General features: G+C 35.7%; 1 long non-coding RNA gene across 1 annotated transcript; it reads right to left on the bottom strand.

Moving 5' to 3' along the window:
* Positions 1 to 7,842: 7,842 nt before the first annotated feature.
* On the bottom strand, positions 7,843 to 8,601 carry LOC138915946 (uncharacterized). The gene is made up of 2 exons (XR_011422460.1): positions 8,491 to 8,601; positions 7,843 to 7,961 (listed from the first exon to the last, which is right to left on the bottom strand). It is a non-coding gene; the product is annotated as an uncharacterized lncRNA (long non-coding RNA).
* Between the last annotated feature and the right edge of the window lie 279 nt (positions 8,602 to 8,880).

The following is an 8,880-nucleotide window of genomic DNA, read 5'->3' as shown; positions in this document are numbered from 1 at the left end:
TTAGTCCATTAATATAGTGGATTACATTAATTGATTTTTCAAATATTCAAGCAGCCTTGCCTTTTCAGGACAAGCCTCACTTAGTTGAGATGTATATATATATATATTTTTTTAAATACCTCTGGGTTCAATTTCCTAAGATTTTTTAAATTTTTGTATCAATGTTTATGAGAGATATTAACCTATAGTTTTCTTTTCTTATACTGTCTTTGTCTGGCTTTGGTATCAGAGCAATGCTGGTTTTATAAAAATGAGTTGGGAAATATCCCCTCCTCCTCTATTTTCTGGAAGAGTTTATGTAGAAATGTATCATTTCGTCTTTAAATGTTTAATAGAATTTTACGGAGTAACCATCTAGGCCTGGAAAATTTTTTGAAAAGAATTTTAACTATGAATTCAATTTCTTTATAGTTACAGGATCCATCAGGTTATCTGTTTTCTCTGTGATGAGTTTTGGTAGTTTTTTTTTCCAAGGAATTAGTCCGTTTCACCGAAGGTGTCATATTTATGCATGTAGAGTTGTTCATAGTATTCCCTTATTATCCTTTTAGTGTCTAAAGGGTCTATGGTGATGTTCTCTTTCATTCCTGATATTGATAATTTGTATCTTTTCTTTGTTAAGATTTATGAATTTCATTGATCTCAAAAAACCAGTTTATTTCATTGATTTTTCTCTATTAATTTTCTGATTCTAATTTCATTCATTTCTGCTCTTAATTTTTTAAATTTCCTTCCTTCTGTTTGATTTGGTTTTATTTTGCTCCTTTTTTTCCCTTAGTTTTTTAAAGATCAGTGATTTGAGACCTTTCTTCTTTTTCGATGTAAGCATTTAATGCTGTAAATTTCCCTTTAAGCACTGCTTTAACTGAATCCCACAAATTTTAATATGTTGTGTTTTCATTTTTATTCAGTTCAGAATTTTTTTTTACATTTCCTTTTTGACTTCCTCCATAATCCATGGATTATTTAGAAGTGTACTGTTTACAAATGTTTGGAGATTTAAAAAAAATTTTGTTAATCCTAGTTTAATTCCATTATGATTTCAATTCTTTCACTTTATTTTAGGCTGGTATTATGATCCGTATATTGTTTGTCTTGATGAATGCTCCGTGTACATTTAAAATAATGTGTGTTCTGCTATTTTTGGGTGGAGTAATCTTTAAATATCTACTGGATCTGTAAATATCTGTTGGGTTGATGGTATTGTTCAGTTCTTCTATATCCTTGCTGTTTACTGGTTCTATCTGTTGCTGAGAGGAGAGTGTTGAAGTTTCCAAATATAATTATAGATTTGTCTGTTTCTCCTTTCAGTTCCGTTAGGTTTGGATTCTTGCATTTTGTGATGTCTTTCTTAATCTCTGGTAGTTTTCTTTCCTCAGAAGTCTACTTTGTCTGATACTAATATAGCTATTTCTGCTTTGTTTTGATTAGTGTTCACATGACATATATTCTTTCATCCTTTTGTTTTTAACACACATATTTCAATATATTTGAGATCAGTTTTTTGTAGACAATGCATAACTAGGTCATGTTCCTTGTATCCATTCTGCCAATACTTGTGTTTTGATTGGAATGTTTAGACTATTTCCATTTAATGTAATTATCGATATATTTGGATATAGGTCTACCTCTTTATTTGTTTTCTGTTGGTTTCCTTTTTTTCTGTCCTTTTTCCATTTTCTTTTTCCTGCCTTCTTTTGGAACATTTGAGCATTTTTTAGTTTTCAATTTTATCTATTGTCTTTTTGGCTATATATCTTTGTAAAATAATTTTTACTGGTTGCTCTTGGGATTAAAATATAAATATTTAATTTTCCAAAATCTACTTAGAATCAATATATCTAACTATTTCAAGTGGAATGTAGACATCTTCTCATCATTTAGATCCTGTTATCCTATCCTCTTTATGTTGTAGTTGTCTTATGTATTACATTTACATACACTGGAAACCCCATCAGACAATGTTATCATTTTTGCTTTCAAATGTGAAATATATTTTAAGGAATTCAAGAGGAGAATACTCTATTATATTTACCTAAATATTTACCATTTTTGTTGTTCCTCCTTTTTTCCTGATGTTCCAAGTTTCCTTATGGTATAATTTCCTTCTGTCTAAAGAACTTCCTTTAGTAATTCTTTAGAGCAGGTCTGTTGGCAATGAATTCTCTTTGTTTTCCTTCCTTGAGAATGTGTTTATTTCAACTTCATGCATGAAGGATATTTTTGCTGGATTTAGAACTCTGGATTGATAGGGTTTTTGGTTTTTTTCTTTTTTTTGCAGGACTTCAAGTTGTTCTGCTTCATTCCACCCTCTATGATTTCTTAGGAGAAATCTCCAATCATTTGAATTGTTGTTCCCTTATAAATAATGTGTTGTGGGTTTTTTTCTTCCTGCTTTCAAGATTTCTTTTTGTCTTCGATTTTCAGCAGTTTGATTATTATGTGTTTGGGCATGGATGTCTTTGGGTTTATCCTGTTTATAATTCACTGAGCTTCTTAAATCTGTAAGTGTATGTTTTTCACCAAATTTGGAAATTTTCAGTCATTTTTTTTTCAAATGTTTTTTAGTGCATTGTATTCATTCTCTTCTTCTTCTGGACCTCCGCTGACATGAATATTAGATGTTTTGGTTATGTCCCACTAGTCAGTGAGGTGCTATTCATTTTTTTCCCAATGTTTTTTCTCTTTGTTGTTCAGATTGAGTAATTTCTGTTGAGTTATTTTCAAGTTCATTGACTCTTTCCTGTGTCATCTCCCTTCTGTGATTGAGCCCATTCAATGAGTTCATTATTTTGGTTACTGTATCTTTCATGTCTAAAATTTCAATTTAGTTCTTTATATCTTCTCTTTCATTACATTCTTTTTTAAAAGTATTTTTCCCTTACTTCCTGGTGTACTTTTATAATAAATGCTTTAAAGCCTTGATTAGCTAATTCCAGTGTTTTTGTCATCTCATCATTGATCTCTGTTTACTGTCTTTTCCCATGTGAGAAGTGATTTTCCTGGTTCTTTGTATGCTGAATAATTTTTAATTGTATCCCAGCCATTTAAAATGTTATAAGACTCTAGGTTTTGTTTCAATCCTATGAAGGATATTGATATTTTTCTTTTCGCAGGCAATAGGGCTGGTTGAGTTCAGGCCACAAATTCCAACAGACCTGTATGTTATGGTTTCAATGTCCGTTCTGTTTTCAGAGCATTTGCAGTACTATTTGTATCTATCTCCTGTGTGTGCCACCACTCAGTGATCAGTCTAGGACATGTATGGTGGTCCTTTAGTTCAGTCTCAAAGTCTTTGGTATGCTGTTTAGGATAAGATCTATCCTTGTGTATCTTGAGGGTGAGCCTAGGAGTTTATAATCAACTTATCTGTTACTTTCCTGAGGTCCCCCTCTTCATGATCTCTGGTACTTTCTAGTTCCCTGGACTTCCTTTTTTGGGCCTACAGCCAAAATGCTAGTGTTTAGTTATCCTTCTCTGCTGCATACTTTCTGGGACTGTGCCATGTCCAAGGCCAAGCAGTTGAAGGACAGAGAGAAAGAACACAGTTGGCATTGTGCCCACCCTCTTGGAACCACAGCTTCTCCATAGAGGAAAGTTTCCTTCCCTTAGAGATTTTGGTGCCAATGGGTCCCCACTGCTATTGCAGTCATTACCACTGCTTGGCTACCAGGATTTCCTGAGGTCTGGGGCACTAGAGAACAAGAGAAGAGCACAAAAACCATCCAGATTTCCCTCATGCTCTCTGAGCATTAGGAGATGCGTTTCCTACTCCTTTAGCCAGAACTGGAGGCTTCTCCTGGACCTTTCTCTGTCAGTGTCCTGGGGCCCATTCTGAGATTCACGCTGCCTTAAGTCTAGACCAGGGGATTCTGGTGGGGGGAAAAACAAAACAGAAAACTCACTGCTGATTCAGTGGTGCTTTGAATTCTGCTCTTCCCCAGTTCACCTGCTACTATTTACCTTCCAGAGTCCTCAAATAGCTGTTCATGTGTTCCATCCAGGTTTTATAGTTACGTTCAGTGAGAAAAACAAGATGGAGTGTGCTTACTCCAGCTTACCCAGAACTGCAATAATATATCATATTAAAATTGCTATTATCGACTGAATGGCAGTGTCCCTCCAAGATTCACATATTGAAGCCCTAACTCCCAAGTATGATGGTGTTTGGAGATGGGGCATTAGGGAGGTAATTAGGGTTAGATGAGGTCATAAAGATGGGGCCCTCATCATGGGATTAGTACACTTATTAGAAGAGATACCAGAGCTTGCTCTCTCTCTCTCTTCTTCCTCCTTCCTTCTTTTCTTCCCTCCCTCTCTGCCTTGTGAGGACACAATGAGAAGGTGGCCATCTACAAGGCAGTAAGAGAGCTCTCACCAGGAATTGAATTGGCTGAATTGATCTTGGACTTCAGAGACTCCAGAACTGTGAGAAAATAAATTTCTGTTGTTTAAGCCACCCAGTCTATGGTATTTTGTTTCGGCAGCTTGAGCTGACTAATACAGTTATGAAAATATTCATGAAAAAATTCATGGCACAACATATTGTGTTACTCTTCCCAATTCAACCACCACTTTTCCCCATAGTTCTACCTGAACATATTTTGTGCAAGATTTGTTAACAATTTATACTTAGCTGAATATCCAGACAGAAAAAGAGACAATTCCCCAAAACTAGATTGTAGCTTCAGTGATCCAAATAATTTTTTATTGTTTAGTTATAACACCTCAAATATATGTGTTGATATGTCTATCTTTTGAATTAACTTACTACTTGGTTATTTGGCCTCTGGTCCCCTTGACTATATTTGCCTAATGTTTTACTGCATATAATCTCAAGGCTAAGTGGCCAGGTCCTGTTTGGGCCAATTCTTTTTATTTTTTATGTCTTTGAGAAGCTTACTTCAAAGAACATGTGGTTAGAAGCCCACTGTCAATTTATTTCACTTGCAGCATGGTAAACTATAATAAATGAGAGTAATATTGCATAAATATAACTGAGTAGAAGGAAGATAAAGGAGTTTGCTTATCTTTTGCAGATAATAGTTTTAAAGAAATTCATACATGAAAATAAACAAAACACGAAATAAATTCATATGTGAAAATAAAACACTCATGTCCATCGAAAAGGAAGGACAAGTCCTCATAATTGGAGTGGAATTAGGCTAGAACTAGGCTATTGTCTCAAGTAGCCTGAAGACTCTAGAATAGATCAGTGAGCTTTGGGACCTAAGGCAATTTCATGTTATGCTCTATTGCTCTCTACCAGATGGCCTTCTTTCTTTTCTTTTTCCCCGAACTAATCTTTCCATCTCATCTGTTCCCTTTTCTTTTTCCTTTCTTCACAATTTTTACATCTATGAACTTCCATTAATCGTAGAGCAGAATTTAAAGAAGCTGCTGAGCCTTGAGAGGAGTGCCTTTCCTTTCCACTTCCATCTCCCATCTTTTCCTTCGTGCTTGCTCCATTCCATTCCTATTCTGCTTTCCAGATTGTCCTTCTCCCCAGGGCCAAGCTTTGGCTCTGCCATTGTTGGCCAGAAGACACGGCTTAACTCTGCTTGGCTCACTTGAGAATAAAAAGGTTAATACTTATTCTGGACTAAGAATACTGTAGTTTCCCCACACACACTAGAGGGGAATGCTTTTATTAAAGCATTACATTGTTCCAGAGTTAATAAAGGTAATTCGTGAAATCAAACCTCAGTTGTGATTTGGCCACTTCCATCTTAGAGAAAATTAAGAGAGGAATATTAGAAAATGATAATTTCATCGGAACTTGTTTGAAAGAGAGAAGTTAGCTTCTTGAATAAAATTAGTCCATATTCTGGGGAATTTTGGTTATTTTTGCTGAAACTGAGGAAAACCTACGTTACTCTGTTTGCTTTATGATTAAAAAGGCCTCATAGACCTTTGGTCCCCCTTCAGGGCACAGACTAACTAAGCCTGTTGATGTTTCCTTTGGGAAACAAAAGATGAAAATAGTTGTTAAGGTCTTTCCAGATAAGATCCCATACCAAAGTATAGAAAGAAAAATTTTATATAATGATGTGGTAGCATAATGTAATACATGGATGATATTATTGTCTAAGGATTATATTATATCCAGCTGATGTTGTATTTGTATGTTTAGGTATATATTTGAACAACTGTTTAGTCTTTTAGTCATTGAGTTTATAACTACTTAACTGAGTGTCTATCTGATATGTTAAAAACCGTGCTAGGCATTGTGAGAAGTACAAAGGTTTACACAAGAATTTTTTAACCTCTAAGAAACTTCAGTGGGAAGTGGGAATAGCTTCACTGAAGTGAAGACTGAGATATAGTTCGGAGTTGTCAGGCCTTAAGCTAGAGAGTCTAGGTGAACTTTTGATTCCAAGTATTACTGTACCTTCTGACAACTGTGAATGAGGCTGGTTCTTGGGAAGCCTGTGCTGGTTTGCTCTTTGCACAGTTCAGCTGGGACTAGCATCCTTTTAGTTTGTAGGAGACATTATTCAGAAAGCTATCTAGTCCATAGGGGAGGTGACGTCTCCTGAACTTGGCCCCTACAGAAAACTTTGGGTGGAAAAACGAGGTTGTGTGCATTCTTGCTCATGTCACAATGTTTGACATGTGACTTAAGAGAAGCATGTGGCAAGTCAATGTGAGTAGACTATTTCATTACCACGCTGTGACTCTAGAGTGACTCAGAGGCAAATGCAGCTTATTTAAACTCTTAACTGAAACATTGACATGACATGAGATTATATCAATAGAAGGTGTAAAATTACTGTTTATTGGGGACATCTTGAAGGACTGGGGAATCCTTATTTTCTCATCTTTTCCCATTTTGCACTTGTTGATAGTTGTTTGTCATTCATTCAGCATTTACTGAAAGCTTACCATATGTCAAGCAATATGCAAGGTGTCAGAGATGGCAGCAAGGAGAATACAATTGAATGAGATATACTATCTGCACTCAAGAATAATGACACCTAACAGTGAGCACTTATACAGTGTTTACAATGTGCCAGGCTTGTTCTAGGAGATATATATATATATATATATATCTCCTCACTTAATCCTCATAACAACCCTATGAGGTAGATACTATTATTATCCCCATTTACAGGTGAGGCCACTAGGTTAACAGAAAGATTAAGTAACTTGCTAAAGATCTCACAACTGGTAAGTGGCAGGGCAAATTTTGAAAGCAATCAGGCTCCAGAAATGGTGCTTTTAGCCTCTATGCTAACTAGCTTCTCAAGGAACTTGTGATCTGAGTATCATTATCCTTTCAGGGTAAGGCCGTGGGGAATGATGTATAGGGGAGCAAAAAGTGACTCAGGTTAAGTGTTTTCTGTAAACTAACACCAAGAGTGTCTAACTCATGAAATGCTTCAGTCTGTACTCCAAAGAGAAGAATGGAGTAACAGGAAAGTATTAAATGCAGCAAAAAGTTGGAAATATTTACCAACAGATGGCAATTCAGTTTAATTTTATGTTCAGGGGTACAACCCTGCATCTTCCTTTCTCATATGCATTACGAGGGTTAATGAATACAATCAATCCGATAACATTTCTTTTCTCCCTTTCTCTCTCCTTTGACAGAGGTGATTGTGTGAAGGCTGCTTCACTGTGGAGGTTTGGGCCTGTCTGGGCATGTCTGGTGAACTGATGGGATGGGTCTGTTGGGAGAGTACTTGCAGAATAGTGGGAACCTTAGGGAGAAAATTCCTGAAGGTGGAAAATTGTAGAAATGATAAAAAAAGCCTCAGCTGTTATAAGAGAGGGATGATTTCAGTCCTTGTGGTGGAGAAGCAGTAGAGGGGTCAAATTGTAAGAAAAACATGAGAGGCATTTCTGTAGATGATACCTGTAGATCATTTAGTAGCAGTGTGTAATCAATAAATTTTCGTTGTTAGTTGTATCACAGTGTTCACCTCAGGATGTCCTTATAGAAACATATTTGCAGAGACCTAGGAAAACAAAGGTAAACATGTCAGATCTTATGTATGCCCTTAGTGACCCTATACATTTCTAAATGTTATCAACAACTGTAATAATAAATGTTGGTAGTCATCGTTTTTGCTCTTATTATGTCCTCATGGTATCACTAATCTTATATTAGGGTTGTTGAGAAAATAGGGTTTAATTTTCAAAATATTCAAATATTAAGTAAGTCTCTCTAAACAAAAAGAGAGGAATGAAATTCATATGTATAGGCAAGGAACTTAATTGTCACTGCTGAGCATGTTGATTTTGCTTTCCTACAGAAATGAACTCCTAAACTATGATTTTATTATCATAGAATTAATTTCTTGCTGAGTCATTTTCTGCTTATCTCACCATTGGATATTTGCTAGATCACTAGTATTTCTTCTGTCTATCCTTCCTATATAAGTAAATAAATACTTTACTTCCTGTTTCCAGGCAAGTAGAGATTTCAAAAAAGATGATGAGGAGATCCTTTTCCTTCTAATTGGTTCTTTGGCCTTTTAATCTCACCTCTTCTCCCAGCTGGGGGTAATTATTAAAATGCTTCAGACAGCTGCAGAGACTTCATGATCATAACTGTGATATGATCATGTTACACACCCATTGAAAGTCCCCTGCTTTAGGGCCAAGGTTTGGGTGATGTCACACAGCCTGTGGACTTCCTGCTTCCTGGACTGGTGTTTCTGTTGTGAGAAGAATAGGAAATGAGAGAAGGACGACCCACTGTAATTCTGAGGATCAGATTTAATTAGGGTCTGGTAAATCTTGAGATATTTCCATGTTGACAAATTGATCTAAGTTATTCTTTTTAACTTGATGTATAATATTCTGTCACATGAAAATATTACATTTTATTTATCCATATTGATGGACATTTAGGTTCTTTCTTTTTGCTATTTT

This window comes from Equus caballus, chromosome 1, assembly GCF_041296265.1.
Source record: "Equus caballus isolate H_3958 breed thoroughbred chromosome 1, TB-T2T, whole genome shotgun sequence".
Classification (NCBI taxonomy): Eukaryota; Metazoa; Chordata; class Mammalia; order Perissodactyla; family Equidae; genus Equus; species Equus caballus.
The sequence above is the reverse complement of the archived record's forward strand: the minus strand, read 5'-3'. Positions and strand labels throughout refer to the sequence as shown.